This window comes from Callionymus lyra, chromosome 7 (assembly GCF_982586985.1).
Source record: "Callionymus lyra chromosome 7, fCalLyr1.hap1.1, whole genome shotgun sequence".
In the NCBI taxonomy this organism is placed as follows: domain Eukaryota; kingdom Metazoa; phylum Chordata; class Actinopteri; order Syngnathiformes; family Callionymidae; genus Callionymus; species Callionymus lyra.
In genome coordinates this window covers 18,773,206-18,800,330 of record NC_141824.1, presented here as the reverse complement: position 1 = coordinate 18,800,330, position 27,125 = coordinate 18,773,206, and the positions used below count along the sequence as shown (strand labels likewise).

The following is a 27,125-nucleotide window of genomic DNA, read 5'->3' as shown; positions in this document are numbered from 1 at the left end:
GTGCGGCTGAGATTGTCATCAGTCAACTCAATCTTATTATTGTTTGGAATCTGGTTTCAAAATCCAGCTTTTATGGCCATAGTTTTACATGTTTAGAAAAACTTTTTCATCATTATTACGCTCTGACATCATCATTTTATTTTTGTTTACGTGTGAAGGTCCAGCTTTGATTTGAGCTCTTGGAAAAAGCAACCAAAGAACAGATTCTTTCAAATTAGTTTTTCTATGTAGCAGAAGTGCAAGAAGATTTTGTCAGACAATTGTCAATTAAAACTACTGCTTTGGATTTCCGAGAATCACTAGAGTTAAATAAAGTTCCAATCTCATCAGCCCACAGGGAATTACCTGGTATGGCTAAATAACTCGAACTACTCCTACAAAATTGTGGAATCCAGACCTCCAAAATAAATCCCTCTTCAGGTAAGTAGATCAGGATTCTCTCCGAGGATGGATGTGTTGGTGCACGCTCAACGCTTTTGAAGAAATATTATGCTTTAACCCTACTGTTGTCTCTTGGTCAAGGTGTTTTTGATCCAGAGATAACACAAGGGTAAAGCCAAATGCAATTAAACATCTCTTTTATTTTTTAAATTGGCGGGATGCACCGTCTTTACTTCCAATGATGTCCTACATGTACCATCCTCTCAGATCCAACGGATTAAAAAATAAAATACTCTCTTAATGTGAGCTTGATTCCTATTTGGCGTAGGGGAAAAAAAACAACGCCAGACCGTTCAGTGTGGGTCCAACTACTGACCCATTACGACCAGAGGCAGCCTTCAAGTGTGTGGGGAGTGGGGGGTGTGGGGGGGTATCAAAGGGGTGACGGCGGATTAAACCGGTCCATATGTCGGTAGAGGCTGAGAGCCGCAGTAATCGCCCGAGTCTGCTTGTGATTCAAACGGCGGGATGAGCCAGCAGATCATTAGTGAATATTTATTTCAGTCAAATGAGAGCAGATGAAGGGTTGAGCGCTGAGAGAACGAGCTCTACTCCACTATAAACGGCAGTCCTTCACAGTTATAAGCATGAGTGTTTCCAACCCGGCTAACGGGCTGCCAGCCAGCAGTTAAGAATGCATGGAAGAGCACTCGTCGCGTCATTATCCAACCAGCAACCGCTTTGCCTCCTTCACGCCATCCAACGCCGCTCTTATCTATTCCCCTCTTCCTCTGCAGTTTTGTTTCCTGTGTTTATCTCACGGCCTCTTGACTGGTTCTCTGTGTGTTTGTATCGACGCTTCTGTGATTCATCTGATTAGTGCCTCGCTGAGGGGATGGCGGTCAAGGGCGCGACTGCGGGTCGAAACAGATGAGATTGTTACAGTGCGTGGAGGGTCGGGTCCCGGAGTTAATTATCGGTTATTATAACTCCTATCTGTGTCGGGAAGAGATGAAGGTTAATGATTCCAGCGATGTCTGCCCTGGACCCCACACAAAACATGCAGAATCCGACTGAAAGGCTAAATGAAGAAGCTAATAATTAGGGGTGTGTGTTGGCAAGAATATGGTGATACTACGCAGGGGAAATAATACAATATGTAACGTACAGTATGTTGCAATATATTGCAACATACTGTACGTTACGAAACTTTAGGTTCATTTTTTTTTTTTTAAGTATTCTCCAAGTACTTCACTCTGGTGTTGCACAATTTACAGACCACATGACTCTTGACAAAGTCCAAACTGCTCTCATTTGTTTTTAAATCAAAATAAGTCCAAATGTCAACTTTAAATGTTGCTTGAGTCGACTGTAAGTAAGTAAGTAAGTAGGAAGGTAAGTAATAATTGTTAAAGTGCCTTTCTCAGACCAGGGTCACAAATCACTTAAACAGTCCATACAATACACAGTTAAAATATATACTTTAAACGGTCATGACAACATAGAGATAAACACAGCAGCCCCAAGAGAATGAGGAAGCCTGCACAAATAAAAAGGTCTTAAGATGGGACACAGAGGGAGAGGAAGATCGTTCCAAAGCTTAGGAGCAACACCCTTGAAGTAGATCAGTAGATTCTGATCCACAGACCTCAGAGCCCGAGCTGGGGTGTAAGGCTGGATCAGATCACTGATGTAAGGAGAAGCCTGACCATGAATAGATCTGAAAGTAAGAACCAGAATTTAAAAATGGATCCTGAAAGAAACTGGCGGCCAGTGAAGAGTTTTAAGGATCGGGGAAATGTGAGTTCTTCTACTAGAGTGGCTCAGAATTCTCGCTGCATAGTTTTGTATCAAATGCAGGCGAGACAGATCCTCCTTGTTTAAACACGATAATATACTGTTACATTTATTTTTAGTACTAGAAGAAACAAACGCATGGATAATAAGGTCCAGATTGTGTTGTGACACCATTTTCCTAAGTTTTGAGATTTTTCTCAGTTGAAGGAAACCGTTTTTGGTCAGTATCCTCTCGTCCTCAGGATTTCAAGGTCCCTTTAGCTGCTGAGGATGTACCTGGCGCCGTCTAGCTTCAGAAAGTTCAATTGCCAAAACTGTTTAATTAAACATTGAATTATTTTATTTTAAACACACTTCATTGAATTGTCAAGCTAAAAACAATTAATTTATACTTTGCTGTTGTATATCGATGCAGTATTGTGGAAAAAAAATGACTTTACCGTCACTTTGTTGATGGTTTTTACAACGCCAGGCCTGGCATGTGTCCTCGATGCCAGTAGCTTAGTGTAGACACCTTAAACCTGAATGTTGTTTATTAAAGTGGTCGACAACTGGTCTAGTTTAGATGAGCATAATCCCAATAAATACTCAAGATAAATGGGATTAATGGTAAAATAGTCATAAGGGGCATGGCTGTTAAAATCTCTCAGGCAAGTTACGTCTGAAACAATGTGTGAAACTGACATTTATATAACGGCGTCTTACAGAATGTTTGATATGGAAAAGTCTGCTTTACTGTCGATGTGATTCTACTGTGGATTCCTCTCCTTTCATCATTTATCTGTCGGCTATACTGACAATGTCATCATCAAAGGACGCTGTCGCTCGTACGGTGCATTTCCCTATCAGTATCGTGACAGAGGTGAGAGGTGAGGCTGCAAATGCAGCAGAGAGGAGGGTCTTTAAGATGGAATCGTTAATCGTCGAGATGAAGTGAAGACATCGAAGCTGCCGCAGTACAAGGGAACAGAAATGAGAGATTTTCATCTTCTATGATGAGATAATTGGTTTAAAGAAGGGAGGAGGAAGAGGGGAGATCATCATCCTGTCATCGTGCTGCATGTCAAATCAAATGAGATTCTCCAACTAACCTTTTCTGCTGATTTCTGAGGAATGGAAACCTTTGAGGAAACAGACTCTTAATGGGACAAAAAAAATAAAAAAAATACTAATTTTCTACTTGCCCTCATGTTGGAATTATTTTCAGAGTAATTTGTTCCTTTTTAGAGTCATAGGAAAAAACATAAGTGCATTTCAACTGATGCAAACATCCCGAGTCTACGGTCTACACAGGCAGTTCTCGCGACATTTACCTGGAGTACCACGTCAGATGTTAGCCTAGCAGCGTCCCCTAAACAATTCCTCATGTCCAGGCTTCAATACAAAAGGGACAAGTTGAAATTATTGTTCAATATTCTTCAATATGGAAACTGATGTTTCTTTTCTATGTGTATTGAATAACAAGTGGATCACAATGACCTTAAAAAATTACTTGTCTAAATAAGAAGGAGCTATCTCGCCTTCAGTTAATACAAAATTCTTCAGCGAGAATTCTGAGCTGCTCTAGTAGAAGAACTCACATTTCTCCGATCCTTAAAACTCTTCACTGGCTTCCAGTTTCTTTCAGGATCAATTTTAAAATTCTGGTTCTTACTTTCAGATCTATTCATGGTCAGACCTTCCATCAGTGATCTGATCCAGCCTTACACCCCAGCTCTGGCTCTGAGGTCTGTGGATCAGAATCTACTGATGGTTCCTGAACAAGCTTCCGGACCAGAGGAGAGAAATCCAGAATGCTGCTCCTAAGCTTTGGAACGATCTTCCTCTTCCTCTGTGTTTGATGGATCTACTGACTCCTTCAAGAAACATCTTAAGACATTCCTACTTGTTCAGGCTTTAATTAGATTTTCTGGGACTCCGGTGTTCGTCTTATGTGTCTTAGCCTTTAATAGTATATATTTTAATTGTGTATTGTTTTTGATTGTTCAAGCGCTTTGTGACCCTGGTCTAGAAAGGCACTTTAAAGTTAACCTTAACTTACGTACTTACATACTTACCAATGATATGAAGCCAAAAAGCTGGTTATTACGACATAATGCACCACATATTCCACATAACTCTTTCATATACTGTTAACACCTTTTTTTATTATGTTTTTTTTTATCCTCCTGGGTCTTATTGTGTCTGTGATTTTGTTGTACTCTGAGATTTTTATTGTAACGTCTTCTGAAAGGCGCCTTAGTGATGGTCTGATGAAGCTTCATGAAGCAGTGTCATTATTGTCCACTAGATGGCGGTCTCTGCACTATTTTCCTTTGTTTTGAACAACTGTTCTAATGAAACATCACATTTTTAAACTGATGGCGCCACCTACTGACCTCTAAACAACATGGCACTGCTTCATGAAGCTTCATCAGATCAATCTGAAAAGTTGAGGTCCTAGAAGTGAAAAGCTTTCTTTAACTTCGACAAGAACAATTAATAACCCACATATGCTACATTTGCTGCAAAGTCAAAAAGTTCAGATTGTTTCCGACTCGGCGGAATTTCTTGTCACATTTGATTTCCATCCCACTTTACTTTAATCCACTTTGTTATTAGCAGTTGCTGTTAATTCAGAGTTTCCAGGAAGAAAGGGAACTTTATCAATCAACTCTGACGGACACACTCTTTAGAACTGGATGGTTGCCTCTTGAACCTTCATTAAGACAGAAGAACATGTTTGGCCGGACGACGTTGAGGCCCTGAGCTCCATTTCTGAGTGAATGAAAGATTCATGGCCGCTCCTTGGGATCGTATTGACTCCCACACTCCGACTAATTTCTATTGGCATTTTAAATATTCATCTCTCGACGCCCTCGCAGACTCCATTACTGACCGGTACATATGTTTTTCACATTATTGTCGCCGTGGCAACAACCAGAGTCAGCCTCGACATTGTGACAATGGAAATATTAATCGAATATTATAATATAATATAAATCGAACACACTCTCATAGACACATAATAGTATAACAATATTAGACAAACAAACAAAAAAGTATCTCCAACCCAAAAACAAGATTTTCAGAAGATACACAAATGCATGTGAGCCCTTAAACACATTAAAGCACACTCAAACATGCACAGAAAAAAACAAATACATAAACATTAACACGAAAATGTCACAGACATAATTTGTCTTTCAATCTCAAAAAAAATGCAACAAAAGTACTTCATAATTACACATTTAGTCACTGAAATACACAAATACACACACAATTTATTTTACATTAACAGAGCTACAGTTTTTTTTCTCAAAGACGAAAAAAATAACGCAAAATCAAAAATAAGCTATGTATAAAAAAATAGATTTTTATCCATAAATGTCAAAACTACGATGATGAAGATATTGATGAAGATGACAGTGAAGAGGATGATGATGAAATTGGCGACGAAAAAATAATCAAACATCGTCATCATCATCATTGCCATCATCTTCATCAACATCACGGTTATTTTCATCATCATCTTCATCATCATCATCACTATCATTATCATCAACATCACTAAAATCCCTACTTACAATTATTATTGCTGTTGTTTTAAACCGTTTGCTTTTTTAGTTTTCACTTAATTAAACCATATTATGTGTTAAAAGTTTTCTAAATGTTCAGTGTTTCATCCATCGATAAAAGTCTACATGGATGTCACACATGCTCGCCTCAGACTACTCTGATAAAGATCTCAGTGAGTTTTTAAAAATTCACTTCTCCATATGTTTGGATGAGTAATTATGGTTATTCTTCATCTCCAGTGGAGGAAAAGATCTTGGTGGAGACTTAATGAGTCAGCGGGCGACACAGAATTGAATGTAAGGTTATCTACAATATAGCTTAAATCATCCTTTAATTCATAATCGGGGGCGAGTAGCAAACCTTCACGTGGCGCTCTTGTTAATCTGCTTGCGGAAACCAATTGCTACACCTCGCTTATCTCTCTCTCTACATCCTTCGGTGGTGGGAAAAGGATAGCCACTCGGCCCCGAGGATGAAGTTCGACGTGACAAGCTTTAATACTGTAGGTCTATCAGCTGTGAAGAAAGACCTGCTCGCCGAACTGCGCCCCTAAAGATCCCGGGGATGAACCTTGTGATATTCCATGGCAGCCCTGTCCACGGAAGCGCCATCTACGTACGAGATAAAACCACTGTAAAGGGCAGCTCTGACCACTATGCCAATGGCCTGGAAATTCTCAAGACTGACAATTTAACCTTCACTTCCGTCTACAAGCTGCCCACTGTTCCATTCAAGTGGCCCCAAAACCTCTCTGTAAATGATGGCACACATCCGGTCATCTGTGACTTTGACAGTCACAGTACCAGCTGGGGTTATGGCAACACCAACAAGGATGGCAGGCTTGTCGAAAAAAAGGCTTTGATTAAGGACCTGGTACTCCTTAACAGAGCCAAGGATAAACCATCATTCCACAGTGCTCACTGGCATAGAGGCTACAACCCAGACCTTAGTTTTTGTATCCTCTCAAAACCGCCAGAACTTCCAATGGTCAGTCAGCAACCCCGTACCCAAGTTCCAACACAGACCCATCACAGTGCATCTTACCCCTGTCGTCAGCCCTGCCGCCAACAGTAAGCCACGACCAAGATTCAACTACCGCAGAGCTAAATGGGAAGCCTCCACAACGGACCTGGAAACAGGTATTGAGGATGTAGACCCCACACCTGAAAGCTACGACTCTTTCGAGTGACTGGTGTGGAAAACTGCCAAGAAAAACATCCCACGTGGCTACAGAAAGCAGCACATCCCTAGCCTGATGGAAACCAGTTAAGAGATCTACACCAGATACATCCACTCTTATGGAGTTGACCCATTTGCTAAAGAGCCCTTTGAACTTGGTAAAAACCTACTTGCATCCCTTAGTGACACAAGAAAGGAACGGTGGCAGGAAACCATAGATGAACTGGACATGAACAGAACAGTAACAAGGCATGGAAGACCAGCAAAAAGCTCAACTCTGACAAGGAATCAGACCGACGAATCGGAGCAGTGACTCCAAATCAAGTAGCTTAACAACTAGTAGATAACGGTAAACCTCTCGACACATTATGAGTCGCGTCCTTGAGGAGAAATATTCTTACCCTTCTCCCACGATGAGCTGCTTGAAGGACTGAAGCGCCTGAAACTTGGCAAAGCCAGTGGACTCGGCGGAATCAGCTCCGAAATGATCAAGCATTTCAGCCTCAAGACCCTAGAATGGCTCCTAGCATTGTTCAACAACTGTGCCCATGGCACACAATTACCCAAGATCTGGCGACACACAAAGGTCGTAGCTTTGCTGAAACCAAACAAAGACCCAAACCTACCAAAAAGCTATCCACCAATATCACTTCTCTGTATTCTGTTCAAGCTATATGAAAGACTGATCATGGCCTGCATTAAGTCTACAATGGGGAAACACCTCACCCCTGACCTGCAGGTTCATAGAAAGCAGTCGGGCTGTGGACAAGTGCTGAACCTGAAACAGTTCATTGAGGACGGCTTTGAAGCTGGGCTGTTAACTGGCGCCGTGTTTGTCGACCTTACGGCTGCTTACGACACTGTGAACCACAGAGCCCTGTTAACCAAAGTAGCCCGTATGACCAAGAATGTTAGGGTTGTCCACATCATAGAGTCGCTCCTGACAAACCGGCGATTCTTCGTTGAAAGAATTCAGTCTGTGGAGGGCACAGAAGCACGGCCTATCCTAGGGATCAGTACTAGCCCCGATGCTGTTCAACATCTACACAAACGATCAGCCCATCGTCAACAACATCAGAAGGCTCATCTATGCAGATGATCTCTGTCTGGTCACACAGACAAAGAGGTTTGAAACCATCGAGAAGCGCCTCACAGATGCCTTGGAGATCCCCTTGGGGGTACTACAGATCCTGATTCCTTAACAACAACCCAGGGAAGACCCAGGTCTGTGCTTTTCACGTGAACAACCACTCACTGGAACGAGAAAGCTCAGGATCACGTCGGAGGGGAAAGAAACTGGAGAACACCCTCTACCCAGTGTACGTTTGCGTAACCCTTGAGAGAACACTGTCTTTCAAAGAGCACGTCACCAAGCTAAGGAAGAAGGTATCATCCCGCAACAACCTCCCCAACTCCAGATGTGGAGCAGATCCCAAAACTCTCAAGCAAACAGCACTGGCCTTGTGCTACTCTACTGCGCTACACAATTGACTACTGAGCCCACTAGTGTACAACAATGACACTACTTGTGTAAAAGCTTTGATTTGTGTCAAGGGCTGATGTACAGACCACTGAGCGTGTCTCATATCTCGACTCTTGAGCCCACATCAACTTAAATGATAGAAAATATAAAAGAATATAACGTAAAATGAAAAGAGCTCCTGCTCTGATCCAGTCTTTGTGGCAGAGACTTCGTGAATTTGCTCAGACTCTGGTCTGAACCTGGAGGAATTATAACTCGGATATTCATGCATTAAGTGAGTCATTTCAGCCGCGCATAATTTCATTTCCACTCTTGACAAATGAGCTTCATCTGGTAATGAACCCGCCGGCTCCAGAGAGCTGCAGCGGCTCTCAAGGTCGGGTTCTTCGTCCCCAAAACCTCCTGCTGACAACTTTCCAAAAACCAGGACCTTTTCTTTCTATCATCTTCATCATCTTCATCATTGTCACCTTCATCATTATCACCTTCATCATTATCGTCATATTCATCATCATCATCATCACATCAACTTCATCATCTTCATCCTCTTCCTCCATCATCATCCTCATTATCATCATCATCATCTTCATCATACGTGTCTTCATCATCAACATCATCGTCTTCATCATCAACTTCCCCATCATCATCATAATCTCCTTCATCATCATCGTATTCATAATCATCATCATCATCTTCATCCTCGTTATCTTCATTATCTACATCATCATCTTCTTCATCATCGCCTTCTTCATCATAAACATCATCATCATCATCATAATCATCATCAACATCATCCTTGTCTTCATTATCATCATCATCCTCTTCATCATCAACTTCCCCATCATCATCATAATCTTCTTCATCATCATCATCATCATCGTCGTCTTCATAATCATCATCAATGTCTTCATCCTCATCATCTTCGTCTTCATTATCATCATCACTGTCATCATCATCATCATCTTCATCCTCATCATCTTCATGATCTTTATCATCATCATCACCATCTTCTTCGTTGTCATCATCGTCTTCATCATCATCATCGACTTCATCATGAATATGATCCTTTCTGTTTCAAGTCAATATTTAAATATACCGTATATTGAAAATGAAACCTAACTTGTTAGTTACTCACAAATATTACAAATATTATGCAATTTGTTTTGCTGTATTTTTATTTTCACTTAATTAAACCATATTATATGTGTTCTACATGTTCATCCAAACAACCTACATGGATGTCACACATACTCGCCTCAGACTACTCTGATGAAGAGCTCAGTGAGTTTTAAAAAATGCATTTCTCCGCGTGTTTGGATGAGTAATTTAAGTTGTTCTTCCTCTCCAGTGGAGGAAAAGATCTAGGTGGAGACCTAATGAGTCAGCAGGCGACACACGTGCACCTTCACAATGACTAACTATCACAACATGTTTGCCTGGATTCACTTCCCCGGCTGGAGCGCCGACAATTCTTAGTTAGTGATTTTCCACCTAATGAATCCGTCGACTTGCTCTCCGGCAGAACAAATTAAGCGACTCACATGCTTGATGTTATTTATGGTCTGTTCTTCTGTGTTGCTCATTTCTGGCGCTCCACATTCATCGCTCCCGTTCTGGCATGGCGGCGCTTCCAGACGTTTATCTCGGTTTGGACTCCGAGCGAATTCATTTAGTGGAGATTTCAAGTTTATGAGCGGAGAGTTGGCCGTGTCTTCGGGAAGACCTGAACCAGGAAAAGACCATCCACCAGATGCATCCTGGTTCTCCAGTTGACTTGTCAATAAAATGACATGTGAAAATAAAAATACTCATATAATACTCGTAAAATACTAATAAAAATAAAAATACTTAAAAAAGGAAAAATACTCATATAATACTTTTAAAAATTCCCGAAAGAATTATTGTAGAAATACTCATAGAAGTTATAAACTTATAAAATACTCAAATACCCATTAGAAAAATACTTGTGAAAATAAAAATACTTGTGAAATTAAAATTACTCATATAGTACTCGTAGAAATACTTAGAAAACAATCACAATACTGATAAAAAATACCCATTGAAAAATACTGATAAAAATAACCATTAGAAATACTCACAAAAATAAAAATACTCATATAATACTTGTAAAATACTCATAGAAATACCTATAAAAAATACTTATAAAAATACTCATAATAAAAAAAAATGAGCGGAGAGTTGGCCGTGTCTTCGGGAAGACCTGAACCAGGAAAAGACCATCCACCAGAGACCAGGAGGAAGACCGGAGTGAAGTCTATACATTCCAAACTTGCAGATGCATCCTGGTTCTCCAGTTGACTTGTCAATAAAATGACATGTGAAAATAAAAATACTCATATAATACTTGTAAAGGTACTTGAAAAAATACTCGTAAAATACTAATAAAAATAAAAATACTTAAAAAAGGAAAAATACTCATATAATACATTTAAAAATTCCCGAAAGAATTCTTGTAGAAATACTCATAGAAGTTATAAACTTATAAAATACTCAAATACCCATTAGAAAAATACTTGTGAAATTAAAATTACTCATATAGTACTCGTAGAAATACTTAGAAAACAATCACAATACTGATAAAAAATACCCATTGAAAAATACTGATAAAAATAACCATTAGAAATACTCACAAAAATAAAAAATACTCATATAATACTTGTAAAATACTCATAGAAATACCCTTTAAAAAAAATGTAAAATACTCATAGAAATACCTATAAAAAATACTTGTAAAAATACTCATAATAAAAAAAAAATGAGCGGAGAGTTGGCCGTGTCTTCGGGAAGACCTGAACCAGGAAAAGACCATCCACCAGAGACCAGGAGGAAGACCGGAGTGAAGTCTATACATTCCAAACATGCAGATGCATCCTGGTTCTCCAGTTGACTTGTCAATAAAATGACATGTGAAAATAAAAATACTCATATAATACTTGTAAAGGTACTTGAAAAAATACACGTAAAATACTAATAAAAATAAAAATACTTAAAAAAGGAAAAATACTCATATAATACTTTTAAAAATTCCCGAAAGAATTCTTGTAGAAATACTCATAGAAGTTATAAACTTATAAAATACTCAAATACCCATTATAAAAATACTTGTGAAAATAAAAATACTTGTGAAATTAAAATTACTCATATAGTACTCGTAGAAATACTTAGAAAACAATCAAAATACTGATAAAAAATACCCATTGAAAAATACTGATAAAAATAACCATTAGAAATACTCACAAAAATAGAAATACTCATATAATACTTGTAAAATACTCATAGAAATACCCTTTAAAAAAAATGTAAAATACTCATAGAAATACCTATAAAAAATACTTATAAAAATACTCATAATAAAAAAAAATGAGCGGAGAGTTGGCCGTGTCTTCGGGAAGACCTGAACCAGGAAAAGACCATCCACCAGAGACCAGGAGGAAGACCGGAGTGAAGTCTATACATTCCAAACATGCAGATGCATCCTGGTTCTCCAGTTGACTTGTCAATAAAATGACATGTGAAAATAAAAATACTCATATACTACTTGTAAAGGTACTTGAAAAAATACTCGTAAAATACTAATAAAAATAAAAATACTTAAAAAAGGAAAAATATTTTAAAAATTCCCGAAATAATTCTTGTAGAAATACTCATAGAAGTTATAAACTTATAAAATACTCAAATACCCATCAGAAAAATACTTATGAAATTAAAATTACTCATATAGTACTCGTAGAAATACTTAGAAAACAATCACAATACTGATAAAAAATACCCATTGAAAAATACTGATAAAAATAACCATTAGAAATACTCAATACAAAAATAAAAATACTCATATAATACCCTTTAAAAAAAATGTAGAATACTCATAGAAATACCTATAAAAAATACTTATAAAAATACTCATAATAAAAAAAAATGAGCGGAGAGTTGGCCGTGTCTTCGGGAAGACCTGAACCAGGAAAAGACCATCCACCAGAGACCAGGAGGAAGACCGGAGTGAAGTCTATACATTCCAAACATGCAGATGCATCCTGGTTCTCCAGTTGACTTGTCAAGGACGACTGGGTCACAAAGCCCCCCCCAGAAAGTGGAAAAAACCCCAGAGCACGATCAGAACCATTAACTGGACCACATCTGTTCAACATTTTAAAAGACCCCTCCGAGACTTTGGGCCAACAGACCGTTTACTTGGACATCCTGTCAAGTGTGTGTGTGTGTGTGTGTGTGAGTGTGTGTTTTACGGGTTCATTGAAGTGAAGCGGTGATTCACATCAACAGGGCCGGAGGCGAGTGAAGCGCCGCCATTTGAAGATAACAGACTCAGTACTGTCCCCGGTTGCTAAGGTTCTGGACTCCTATAGAACTAATCCGTGCAGATGAAAAGATTCGTAATCTCAAGAAGCGCATGCAGAGGGAGTGCGAGCGCGATCATGTTGTGGCTTTGAACCAACAACTCCGTGTCAGAATCTTAAAGCCCGTGAAGGACGCAGCACTTTTTTCAAAGTTGAGGCCTTTCAATATTTGTTTCCACTCTATCTACGATGACATAAATAATAATAAAAAAAGAATAATTAGTCAAAGATAATAAATAAAATATCAGAAGAAAACCTAACAAATACAAACAACCTGAAATGCAAAAGGGTTTGGTGCACCACAGGGTTCAACATAAGGCCCTTTGCTTTTTTGATGTTAACAAGAAAAGAAAGGAACAGAATAAGTAGGTTAGACAAGCAATTAAAAAATACATTTTGAAAAATATTTGAATATATATTTAATTTATCACACAAACAGTTAAATAAATAAAATGTTAATGAAAAGATAATGCAGTTAAGAAAAGGTTTTTAGAGGTAAACATTCAACATTCAATAAAAAACACATAACTTACAAAAGTAGACACACACAAAAAAATAAAATAAAAAACGTTTGGTTTTTAAAATTTACATAATAATAAAAGGCCATCCAGAACAAAATAACAGAAAAACAAACAATATTTATTCATATTGACACAGAAGAACTACCCTCCCATAAAACTAGACCATGAAACTACAAAAGTAATGAAATGTGTCAAACCAACATTTAACTCCCTAGTTATCTCAGAACGAGGTCACTTTGACCCAGAGATATCACAGGGGATACCACAAACACATTAGTTATCGGGCCTTCGGGTCACCTTGACCCAGAGACAACACAAGGGATACTATTAACACATTTGTTTTCGGGCCTTTGGGTCACCTTGACCCAGAGACAACAGAAGGGATATTTTCCCTTCTTTATTAAATTCAATTTGTTCAAATATTATTTCCACAACACGTGCACTCCAGGAATGATTAATTAACTTCACGGAGGATCATGATTGAATCTACGATGAGTGGCTGAGAGAGGACGACCAGGATGATAAGAAAGAGTGGAGGAGGTGAAGAGAACAGAGGGAGGAGGAGGAGAAGAAGTGGGTGTTGTCAAAGAGGAGGAGAAGAGGGTCTTCACCTTGTGTAGTGTTTCTCATCTTCAACATCATCATCAACCCACACACACACACACCCCCACACACACACCCCCCCCCCCCCCCCCCCACACACACACACACACACACAGACACACAGAGGTCTGAGCAGGTTCAGATGAAGCAGCAAACGCAGATCACGACCCACAAGCTTTTACCTCACACGGATCCAGAGAAGTTGCATAACAAGTGCATCCCTTTGTTCAACATCTGTGAGCGAGAATACCCGAGAGCAGCACAGGGGTCACCTGATCGCTCACATATGAGAATGCAAGACTCCAGAGACCATGTCTGTATAGACGACGAGAGAAAACAAATGAATAACTTGCTGCGGAAAAAATGTTGAATAAATATAAAATAAATAATAAATAAATTAGCTAACACAGTGCTACTCCTCCTACTTAGCATATTAGTATTATAATTATTTTTTTTAAATAATAATTAAAATTATAAGATTAATAATCACACTGTCAAATTAAAAATACTCAGAAAATAAATGTAGAAACAATATTCATATATAATACTTGTGAAAATAGTTGTTAAAATAAAATGACATGTGAAAATAAAAATACTCATATAATACTTGTAAAGGTACTTGAAAAAATACTCGTAAAATACTAATAAAAATAAAAATACTTAAAAAAGGAAAAATACTCATATAATACTTTTAAAAATTCCCCGAAAGAATTCTTGTAGAAATACTCATAGAAGTTATAAACTTATAAAATACTCAAATACCCATTAGAAAAATACTTGTGAAAATAAAAATACTTGTGAAATTAAAATGACTCATATAGTACTCGTAGAAATACTTAGAAAACAATCACAATACTGATAAAAAATACCCATTGAAAAATACTGATAAAAATAACCATTAGAAATACTCACAAAAATAAAAAATACTCATATAATACTTGTAAAATACTCATAGAAATACCTATTAAAAAAATTGTAAAAATACTGATAATAAAAAAAAAAAGTAGACGGTAAAATAAAAAAAGTGTGTTTTGAATTAATCTGTCAATAAACCTTTTCATCAAACTTTATAGGATATAAAAATATATATGACACATATTGTGAAATCTGTGGTGCTGCTGATGATGAGATCACAACTGGAGTTAAATCTAGTGACTTGATGTTATTACGGTCAGTTCCTGTCATTACAGCTTCACTTCTAAACAGGATCAGGAAACTTATGTAATAGTATGTAATAGCTGGAATAACATTCACCATTTTTCCATGAACGCCAAAAGTAAGCAATACTTTAAGAACTTTTTGAGTTGGAAATGTGTGTCATGTGAGGAGACGAGGACGCTTCAAACCAAACCTTCTCGGGGAATGTAAAACAGTCCCGCAGAAGCCGGAGCGAGTTTCCAATGGTATTTATTCCGTCTGCGTCGGGTCTGTGCGACGCTCCGACCGGACTTTAATCCTCTTACTCCTCTTTCTCTGGAACGCCGGCAGCACTAATGTGAGTATTAAACTGTTGTAACCATCGTCAGTTGTGCTGTGTAATTCAGCTGAGTGTGACAATTTGATTCTCTGAGAGGGTGAAGGAACTCCTACTGGGACCAGAGTGAAGGATCATGGGAAGTAAAACACAGCCATGCTCCTGTCTGCAACAAGAGCCTGGAAAAATAAATGCTTTAAATGAACTTAAAGAAAAATCCATTTCAGTGAAATTTTCAAATGTCAATTCGTCAATTTAACGAGACCGTCTACAATTTAGAGGAAGTTCGTTTGACGTCAAACGATGAGTAATACCTTCAAAATAAAAGGTTAATCGTAAAGTAGAAGAAGATTTGTGCAGCAGAAGAAAAGAAGGCGGACTATGAACAATCTACAAACATATTTTTGTAAAATTCCTCAGTGAAAACACAGAAAAAAAGGAATCAAAATGAAAATATTCACATTGTGAGCAGAAAGAATAAAATAAAACCACCATGATTTGAATAATAATACAAACAAGATTTCAATAATTATAAATACAGATTAAATAAATACAGATGAATTAATAAAATACACACAAACAATTTGACCAGTACAAAAATTGTGATGTGTTCAGTCAGAATAAAGGGTAAAGAAAAATAGACCTTGGAGTTAAATGATTGTGATTAAATAATCAAATAAATAAAAATATATAAAATATAAAAGGAAGTTTACAAATGAAAACATAGGTGTATGAATGAAAGGAGTGCCACAAAGAGAGGAAAAAAAAAGATAAAGAGACGATTAATTTATTCACTTTTTGGGTTTTTAAATTAGTTTTTTTCTTTTTTTAATACAAGATAATCTAAGCTTATAATGCCATGAAAAACATTGCCTCGAACATAATTAAACAACAGTGATTAAAATTGACCAATTCTTTCCGACCGTATCGCAAAAAAACAACTAAAATGTATATGTTTTAAGACATAACTCGAAATTCATTTCACTGACTCTTCTCTAATGGATCTGACTCGCCAACAAAGACTCAAACATTTTGAGGAAGATTCTCAAAAATCACCATCGTCTGGATCCACGGACTCTCGGCGGAGTCCAAGCAGGCGCAGCCGGAGCGAGGCGAGGAAACGACATACCTGAGTTTTCGTGGAATAGTTGGCGAGGAATCAAATTTGAACTCCAGTCACGTCAGCGGCCTCCGGGCAACAGCAGCATGACACGTTAACAAGGACACACTCCAACCTGCCAGAGGAGGGGGGAGAGAAATGTCAACATCTTGCATCATTAATTCATAAGACTTCCTAAAAACTGCTGTCTACTGTCCTCTCTCTCTCCCCTGCACCCATATTGCTCGCTCGCCCCTCCACTGCACACGCACTCGTTTGGCCCCCGGGTCGTCACATCTTGGTTTTGTTCTCTAGTGCTGGGATTTTTAGGCTAAATATGATTATTTTCTGTTATCTAAGGTTTAATACACAGTTTCATTAAAACAAACCTATTATTATTCATGATATTAACAGTAATATTTTACCCTGAATATTTTCTTTTTGAAAGTTTAGCATCAAAATATTGAAACCAGGAGATGTTATTTTTTCAAATTTGTCTCCATGTCTCCTCCTCTATCCCGTGTCCTTGTCCCGTCTTCTATCTTAAATGTTCAGGTCTCCTGTTCTTTGTCATGTGTCCTTGTCCTCTCTTCTATCTCATATGTCCTTGTCACATCTATTATTTCATGCAACCTTGCTTCTTCTTGCATCTCCTTTGTCATTGTCTCCTCTTCTTCTACTGAGTTTCCTTGGCTCCTCTTTCTCCCTTTGTGTTCCAATATGCTTTTTTTTTCCTCATGTGTCCTTGTCTCCTCTATCATCTCATGCATCCTTGTTTCTCTTTGTGTTTCCTGTGTCGATGATTCCATTTCCACCTTTATGGCTTGTCTCCTCTAATATGTCCCTGTCTCCTAGACTATCTCCTTTATCCTTGTTTCTTCTCATGTCTCATTTGTCATTGTCTCCTCTTCTACTTTTGAGTATCCTTGTCTCTTCTTTCCTTTGTGTTCCAATATGCCCTTTTTTCTCATGTGCCCTTGTCTCCTACACTCATGCATCCTTGTGTCTCTTATCATCTCCTGTGTCCTTGATTCTTCTTCAATCTCATGTGCCCTTGACTCCTCCACTATCTCATGCATCCTTGTTTCTCTTATTGTCTCCTGTGTCCTAGATTCCTTTTCCATCTCCTGTGTTCTTGTCTCCTCTAATATGTCCTTGTCTCCTAGACTATCTCCTATATCCTTATTTATTCTCATGTCTCCTTTGACCTTGTTGCTTCTTCTACTATTGTGTGTCCTTGTCTCCTCTTCTTTCCTTTGTGTTCCAATATGCTATTTTTTTGTCATGTGCCCTTGTCTCCTACACTCATGCATCCTTGTGTCTCTTATTGTCTCCCGTGTCCTTGATTCTTCTTCAATCTCATGTGCCCTTGACCCCTCCACTATCTCATGCATCCTGGTTTCTCTTATTGTCTCCTGTGTCCTTGATTCCTTTTCTATCTCCTGTGTTCTTGTCTCCTCTAATATGTCCTTGTCTCCTAGACTATCTCCTTTATCCTTATTTCTTCTCCTGTCTTATTTGACCTTCTTCTACTATTGTGTGTCCTTGTCTCCTCTACTGCCCTTCGTGTTCCAATATGATCCTCCATCTCATCTGTCCTTGTCTCCTCTACCATCTCATGCATCCTTGTTTATTTTGTCTCCTATGTGCTTGTTCCTGTTCCGATTCTCCTGTGTTCTTGTCTCCTCTGATGTGTCCTTTTCTCCTGGACTAACTCATGCATCCTCTGTGTCTCCTGTGTCCTTGATTCCTCTTTAATAATTTGTGTTCATGTCTCCTCTGATGTGTCCTTTTTCTAATGGACCATCTCCTGCATCCTTGTTCCTTCTCATGTCTCCTATGCCCTTGTCTCCTCTACCTTATCCTTGTTCTTGTATATTGGTGGAGTTATGGAATTATTTATTGACGTTGTCTTTATTTCAGTTGAATTTTTCATTTTTATTTTTTACCATTTTTTATCCATCTATATGTAAATTCTTCATATCTTTCTTCTAACATTTCTATTGTTTCATTTCCAGTGAGCACACATGGGATGAAAAAAAAACTGAGATTTGACATTGAGCGTGTTTTCTTTTCCCACGATTCAGGAATATGTGCGTTCATTTGCTCCTGCGAGAACACGAGCCGCCAGAAGCTAGAAGCTGTTGATGTCAGAGCGAGTGGGAATATTTACATCGGGTTCTTTACAGTATCCACACAGGTAGCGGGAGTAGAAGAAACCACAGCTCTGGAGTATAATTGGAAACGCTGCCGGCTTTTTGAGGAACGCTCCGTTGTTTTCCTGGTTAATTTAGTTTGCGTTGTAATAAAATAACGCAAATAATTAAAGACGACGCTCCATGTGTAGGGGAAGATAAATGACGCGACAAGTTGACGTGTGTGTGAGTGTGTGTGTGTGTGTGTGTGTGTGTGTGTGTGTGTGTGTGTGTGTGTGTGTGGGCTTCATCTGCACTTTAGTTGACATCCATATCATTAATGCTTTATTTTCCTAAGTGCCGTCTTGGTCTTCCCTCTGGATCTCTGATCATCTCCTGTCGGGATTAAAGCGGTCATTGAACCCACAACCAGCCACAGGCCACTGTCGCGCTACAGGCCTCTGCAGATTAATGGAGATTATGTATTTGTAATATCTGTGATGGATCCGTGTCAGCCGGTGAGCTCAGAGCGACCGGGTCATGGGTCTTATTTCAACTGAACCATCAGGATCATCAAGGAAATCTAAAAACACTTGGATATAAAACTATATAAGAGAAGAAACAGTCTTCTCCACAAAAGTCATGTGCCCTTGTTTTACTTCCTGTGTCTCATGTCTCCTCTTCTATCTCCTGTGTCCTTGTCAATTCTTCTTTCTTATATGTTCTAGTCTCCTGATCCCTGTCATGTGTCCTTGTCTCCTCTTCTTTATACACTTACCTTGTTTGCTCTTTTTCTATTGTCTTCTTGCGTCGTTGCCTCTTCTACTTCTTTTGTGTTCCTATATGCAATCCTTGTTTCTTTTTGTGTTCTTGATTCCTCCTCAATCTCCTTGTTTTCGACTCCTCTGATGTGTCCTTGTGTCCTCCACTATCTCCTGCGTTCTTGTTTCCACTCATACCTACTGTGTCCTTGTCTCCTCTTCTACTTCTGAGTTTCTTTGTCTCCTCCTCGTTCCTTTGTGTTCCTGTATGCTCTTCTATCTCTTCTACCTCCTCCACCGTCTCATGCATGCCTTCGTTCTCTGGGTGTCTCCTGTGTCCTTGATTCCTCTTCAATTTCCTCTGTTCTCGTCTGCTATAATGTGTACTTATCTCCTCGACCGTCTCCTGAGTCTTTGTCTCCTTATGTGTCTCCTATGTTTGTGTATCCTTTTTTTGTGTTGTCTCCAGTAGTGGTTGTCAATGTGTGTAATTACAAACACACATTCCCGCTGATGGAATCAGTAGCTTCTATAGCTTTTTCTAAAAAAAAGTCTTTTTGCAGAAGGTCACCAGGTCACAGCCCGCTGTCACCTGTCCATCACGGCGGTGGTCGGCAATCTGCTGGTTACACACTCCAGGCAGCGAAACACACACACAATCTCTGTTAGCCCTCGCATTACTAACACAGCTCTGAGGAGGAGACGGACGAGTGATCGGGAGCAGAATCTTTCAAGAGTCTCCCTCCCGGGAAGCTCCACGGAGACCCAGAGTCCAATCAGATCAGGCCGCATGGATGGGTTATTTTAAAAAGGTCAAAGATCACGAGCCAGTGTCAGTCTTCAGTCGGGGAGCCTCGTCGCAGCCGAAGAACGTCCTCTGTTTCCAGTCGCTTCTCAATAACCTTTCAGTGCTCCCGTCCAACCGGGTTTGACTCGACCATTGATTAAATGTCAGGAAGCTCTGTCATTGGTCAAAAGTGCAGACGCCAAATCAAATCTGACGTTTCTGTTTGTGAGGAGAACTTGGAGACTGCACTTGTGGAGGCTTGTTTTGTTAGCCTTCAAATGACATCTTAATTTACCAAAACTCATTAATAAGAGCAACATTTTTCACTTCATCACTCAGTTAAAATCTAGTTTACCTTCCGAACACCTGCTCAGGTCACCCTTGATCTAGATTTGACAGGTGATACGTCGACACAAAAAGATCACGGTTCCTAAAACTGCTGACATATTAATGGAAGGTGTCCCACTTACATATCTACATAATGGAGTCGTACCAGTGAATCATTACGTAACTTGTTTTTGTTACACATCATAGTGTGACCCTCTTTTTTCCAGTTTCATATCATCAAGAAATGCATTTATAAAATATTCACAGGCGACATTGCTCAGCTGGTAAAGTGGTTGACTTGCGGGTTGAATCCCTGCTCTTGATAAGGTTGTGACGTTGTGTCCCTGAGCAAGACACTTAACCCTAATTGCTCCTGATTGTGAACTGGCCCAGTGCAATGTAGCCTAAGACCGTCAGTGTGTGTGTGTGTGTGTGTGTGTGTGTGTGTGTGTGTGTGTGTGTGTGTGTGTGTGTGTGTGTGTGTGTGTGTGTGTGTGTGTGTGTGTGTGTGTGTGTGTGTGTGTGTGTGTGTGTGTGTGTGTGTGTGTATGTGCGTGTGTGTGTGTGACAGAAAGGGTGGAAATATATCTCTCTGGAGAAAAGTGTCTGCTATATGCATTGATGTAAATGTTGAAAACTAAATATGAATCGAGTTTCGTACTATGAAGTTACAAAGTAATAGTAAGAAACAGAGTAACATACAAGTGATGAAGTTATAGAGTAACATACCATCAAATAACCTTCTTATAGAGTAACATACCATCAAGTGAAGCATTTTTAGAGTAACATACCATCAAATAACCTTTTTATAGAGTAACATACCATCAAATGATGAAGTTATAGAGTAACATACCATCAAGTGAAGCTTTTGTAGAGTAACATACAATCAAGTGAAGCTTTTATAGAGTAACATACCATCAAATAACCTTTTTATAGAGTAACATACCATCAACTAACCTTCTTATAGAGTAACATACCATCAAGTGAAGCATTTATAGAGTAACATAGTATCAAATAACCTTTTTATAGAGTAACATACCATCAAATAACCTTCTTATAGAGTAACATACCATCAAGTGATGAAGTTATAGAGTAACGTATCATCAAATGATCCATTTGTAGTTAAATAATATTTAGTAGTGCATTAATAGAGTAACACACCATCAAATAACCTTTTTATAGAGTAACATACCATCAAATAACCTTCTTATAGACTCTATAAGAAGACTCTATAATATAGAGTAACATACCATCAAGTGAAGCATTTATAGAGTAACATAGTATCAAATAACCTTTTTATAGAGTAACATACCATCAAATAACCTTCTTATAGAGTAACATACCATCAAGTGAAGCATTTATAGAGTAACATAGTATCAAATAACCTTTTTATAGAGTAACATACCATCAAATAACCTTCTTATAGAGTAACATACCATCAAGTGATGAAGTTATAGAGTAACATAGTATCAAATAACCTTTCTATAGAGTAACATACCATCAAGTGATGAAGTTATAGAGTAACGTACCATCAAGTGATGAAGTTATAGAGTAACATACCATCAAATAACATTCTTATAGAGTAACATACCATCAAGTCATGAAGTTATAGAGTAACATAGTATCAAATAACCTTTTTATGGAGTAACATACGATCAAATAACCTTCTTGTAGAGTAACATACTATCAAATAACCTTTTTATGGAGTAACATACCATCAAATAACCTTCTTGTAGAGTAACATACTATCAAATAACCTATTTATGGAGTAACATACCATCAAATAACCTTTTTATAGAGTAACATTCCATCAAGTGAAGCATTTAGAGAGTAACATAGTATCAAATGACATTTTTATAGAGTAACATACCATCAAATAACATTCTTATAGAGTAACATACCATCAAGTGATGAAGTTATAGAGTAACATAGTATCAAATAACCTTTTTATGGAGTAACATACCATCAAATAACATTGTTATAGAGTAACATAGCATCAAGTGAAGCGTTTATAGAGTAACGTGTCATCGAATGTTGCATTTGTAGTTACATAATATTTAGTATTGCATTAATAGAGTAACATACCATCAAGTAACCTGTATATAGAGTAGCATACCATCAAGTGAAGAAGTTCTAGAGTAACATACCATCAAGTGAAGAAGTTCTAGAGTAACATACCATCAAGTGAAGAAGTTCTAGAGTAACATACCATCAAGTGAAGAAGTTCTAGAGTAACATACCATCAAGTGATGAAGCTATAGAGTAACATACCATCAATTGATGAAGTTATAGAGTAACATACCATCAAGTGATGAAGCTATAGAGTAACATACCATCAAGTGATGAAGCTATAGAGTAACATACCATCAAGTGATGAAGCTATAGAGTAACCTACCATCAAGTGATGAAGCTATAGAGTAACATACCATCAAGTGATGAAGCTATAGAGTAACCTACCATCAAGTGATGAAGCTATAGAGTAACATACCATCAAGTGATGAAGCTAAAGAGTAACATACCATCAAGTGAAGAAGTTCTAGAGTAACATACCATCAAGTGATGAAGCTATAGAGTAACATACCATCAAGTGATGAAGCTATAGAGTAACCTACCATCAAGTGATGAAGTTATAGAGTAACATACCATCAATTGATGAAGTTATAGAGTAACATACCATCAAGTGATGAAGCTATAGAGTAACATACCATCAAGTGATGAAGCTATAGAGTAACATACCATCAAGTGATGAAGTTATAGAGTAACCTACCATCAAGTGATGAAGTTATAGAGTAACATACCATCAAGTGATGAAGTTATAGAGTAACCTACCATCAAGTGATGAAGTTATAGAGTAACATACCATCAAGTGATGAAGTTATAGAGTAACATACCATCAAGTGATGAAGCTATAGAGTAACATACCATCAAGTGAAGAAGTTCTAGAGTAACATACCATCAAGTGATGAAGTTATAGAGTAACATACCATCAAATTACATATTTATAGAGTTACATACCATCAAGTGATGAAGTTATAGAGTAACATACCATCAAGTGAAGAAGTTCTAGAGTAACATACCATCAAGTGATGAAGTTATAGAGTAACATACCATCAAGTGATGAAGCTATAGAGTAACCTACCATCAAGTGATGAAGTTATAGAGTAACATAGCATCAAGTGATGAAGCTATAGAGTAACGTATCATCAAGTGAAGCATTTATAGTTACATAATATTTAGTAGTGCATTAATAGAGCAACTTACCATCATGTTACCTTTTTTAAAGAATAACATACTATTAAGTGTTGCATTAATAGAGTAACAAAGGTCAGTAAGTGGTGCCATCAGTTTAAAAATGATGTGATGTTTCATCAGTAGTTAAATGTAACAAAATAGTGATCCATCTATGAACATACACACCTACTTATACTTCTCTTAAAGCTATGGTGGCCCATAGTTGGAGCTATTCTCCAAATCCTGTATTGAGGTTCATCATAACATCAGCGTTCTGTATTAGGCTTGTGTTTGACACACATGTTGAGGTACATACATCGAGAATAAAGTATTTAATTACCACTTAAATGTGATGTATCTCTCCATCGCTGTTGATACTCGTGCCAGATAACCAACTGAGAATTAACAACTGACATAACCAACACACACACACCATTTGTAATCTCATTTCGTAAGTGATATTGACTCTTGAATTAAAACCACAAGGCTTCAGTTACCACCGTGCTGCGTGAACATGGCCCCCTCCCCGATGACAAACACATTAATAAAATACGTGATTACCTCATGTATCCGCAGATTAAATCCCTCGTTAAGTTTGGTTTCCGACCGAAACATGGAGGGTCATTATAATTAGTTTGCTGGCGAGTGACGACCCGCAAATGTGGTCGCCGCTGATCCTGTTAATCTGCTTTATCTGACATCATTAACATGCAGCGTTAATTACCGCTCCGGCTTATCAGAGGCGCTGACGTTCGGGTGACTGACTGAGCGGCTGAGCCAGGGGAGCTGACGGGAGTCTCTGAGGAGAACCAAGCGCTCGCCGCCTCCCGGCTTCGTCTGACCTTGGAATCAGGTTACAAAGTCAGGAGGCTCATTCTCGACCGCTTCCGGGGATTACAGCTGGCAAAGGGCGGCTCGGATGCCACATGTGGACCTCTGACCCTAATTATACAGCCTTCGTAAGATGAAGGAGAAAATATGAATTTGTTCAATTATTCATTTTGTGTTCGTCCTTCGTTTTTTTGTGGTAGTGATAGAAATTACTTCGCTTGTGCTTATCTACAGGTATTTGCGTGTTAATAATTTATTGTGTTTTAAAACAAAGTGTGGTCTGATACCTGACGATGTCCTAAAATGTACACCGTACGGTGTACACATGTCTTCTTTACTCAGTAGGGAAAACACACTAAACTTTGTATGCTTCATTGAAGACTAGCTGTAATTTCCTGTTTTAACTTTGTTCTCTCCTCTTTGATAATCAATAACTTATGATGGACTATGAGTTGTGACTGAAACAGTTTTTACCAAAGAGTGAAAACCGACATTCTAAAGAGAAGGTTCTGTATAAAACTGTCCTCATTATGAGTAAATTAAACCAAATATGATGTCTGTTCTTTGTCAAAAGTTTAAGCCAGATTCTTAACCAGGCAGTAGAAAGGTTTGTGCAGAGTAACTCACAGTAACACTAGAGAAGTCATCAACTAAATCTAGCAGTAGTCACTAGTGATGTTCTGTCCACTAGATGGCGGTCTGTGCACTATTTTCCTTTGTTTTAAACAACTGTTCCTATGAAACATCACATCATTTTTAACCTGATGGCGCCACCTACTGACTTCTAAACAACATGACAATGTTTCATGAAGCTTCATCAGCTCATCACTAGTAATAGTAGAAGCAGTTGAAGACTGAATAGTAGTAGGTGAGTTCAGAAATTGTATAAGATTTTGTCAAATAGGCAAAAAAAACAGTGCAATTGTTGCTTTGTTTAGTACCAGTTCTTAGTACTGATCAACATTATTTAGAAGAGACAGTAGTACTCAGTCTAGTCTAAAATATGGTCTTAATAGTATGGGCATTTGTAGGTAAAGTAATCGGGGAAGCTGTTTGCAGTTACTACCAATTGCAGGTTATTGTTGTAGTCCTGGTAAATGAGATAGAAAAAGGTTTGTCAAATAGGAAGTATAAGTAGTATCTGTAGTAGCCCTTGTAGTATTACAAGAACTGATACAAGTAGTAGAAATCCAGGAGTAAATTATGCAGTGATTTAATGGAGCAGTAGTAGAAGGGTTATCAATAGAAGAGTTAAATAGTAAAAATACTAGTAAAGATAGTAGCAATAGCAGAAATACGTGCAGCAGTAGCTCTTTAAATATATCCAGTAGTAGATGGAGATAAATAAAAGTATTGAATGTACTGTTGATAGTTTTATGACAATATTAGTAAAGGAACAGTCATGGAAAATACAGCAATAGACTATAAGGCTAACTGTTATGGTAGTGGTCAGATTAGTTGTAGTTGAGGTAGAGACAGTTCTTTAATAACTAGTCCAGATCTTTACTTATTAAATCAAAGTAAGAAAGTGATAAAAACAAGATTGAAAACGAGACTTCATTATTTTCTCAAAACGCCAATAACGCCCCACCTTGCCAAAACACATCATTGTCTAAATCGTGTTAACTCAGGTCCTGCGGGCAGAATGTGGCGTCACCAACAAGCGGACCACTGAGGTGCGCAAACAAGGACAATGATATTTCACACGACTCCTCGCCTCGCGAGCAGATTAGCATGTAGCCGGATGTGAAAGCAACAATGTGGCTAAGGCGTTTGGCAGCGAGGCGTCCTCTAATGTCCGTCCAAGTTCTCTGGAGTACGGCACGGCGCCAGACTCTGGCATTATGCTGGAATGACCGAGCGCTGCCAGAGATTTCACACACTCTCGCGGCGAACCTTCCGTCAAATCTGCAACTGAGCCGGTGGACGGAAAAGCGCTGGAGGACACTGGACAGCACCTGGACGGAAGGGGCCAGAAAAATACAAGTACTCTCCTAGAAAAAACACTTATATCTGGGCTGTTAATTTAAGAGATTAAAAATCAGACTCCAAGCGTTCGCTGGTTTGGTTTTCAGGTGCTAGTCAAGAAAAAGGGATAAAAATGGATTCTGTTCAAAACCTCTTTTTTGTGACTCATTCCTGTTTTTGGCTTCCAGAGTTTCTGGCAGGACGTCCGCCGTCATCCCATTGCCATTATAGAATCACATTTCTGCCCGCCAACTCTTTATTTAATGGTTTGGCTAAGTTCAGCAGGTCTCACAGGCTTTGTCGAGTTTTTTTTGGAATCACGCATGCGATAAAGAGCTGCTTTTGAACGCGGCGCTCCTCCTCACTGTCGACTCTCTCCGGCGAGGAGACGTTCTGGTTGGTGGGGCGGAATGCAAAGAGGATTTAGCAAGGCAGCTTCAGATGGAAGAGGTTTTTCCTATGAAGTCATGTCAGATTGAGAGGAAAAAGAGACACAAAAGAAATAAGTGGTTCTTCGGTGTCAACACCGCGGGTCTGCAGGTGAACCGAGTCGGCAACTCTGTGTGAGGACATGTTGGTACATGGAAGCGTTTGCTGCCTTTGTTCGTGTGTCACAC

The 27,125-nt window shown here is 38.5% G+C and overlaps 1 protein-coding gene across 1 annotated transcript in view; it reads right to left on the bottom strand.

Annotated features, from left to right (window-relative positions):
• LOC148075292 (leucine-rich repeat and fibronectin type III domain-containing protein 1-like protein) overlaps positions 1 to 27,125 on the bottom strand; it is a 238,486-nt gene that overhangs the window by 138,643 nt on the left and 72,718 nt on the right. Inside the window, exon 3 of the mRNA XM_087795959.1 lies at positions 16,499 to 16,604. The gene's annotated coding sequence lies outside the window, so the exon portion shown is untranslated. The remainder of the gene's footprint in view (positions 1 to 16,498; positions 16,605 to 27,125) is intronic.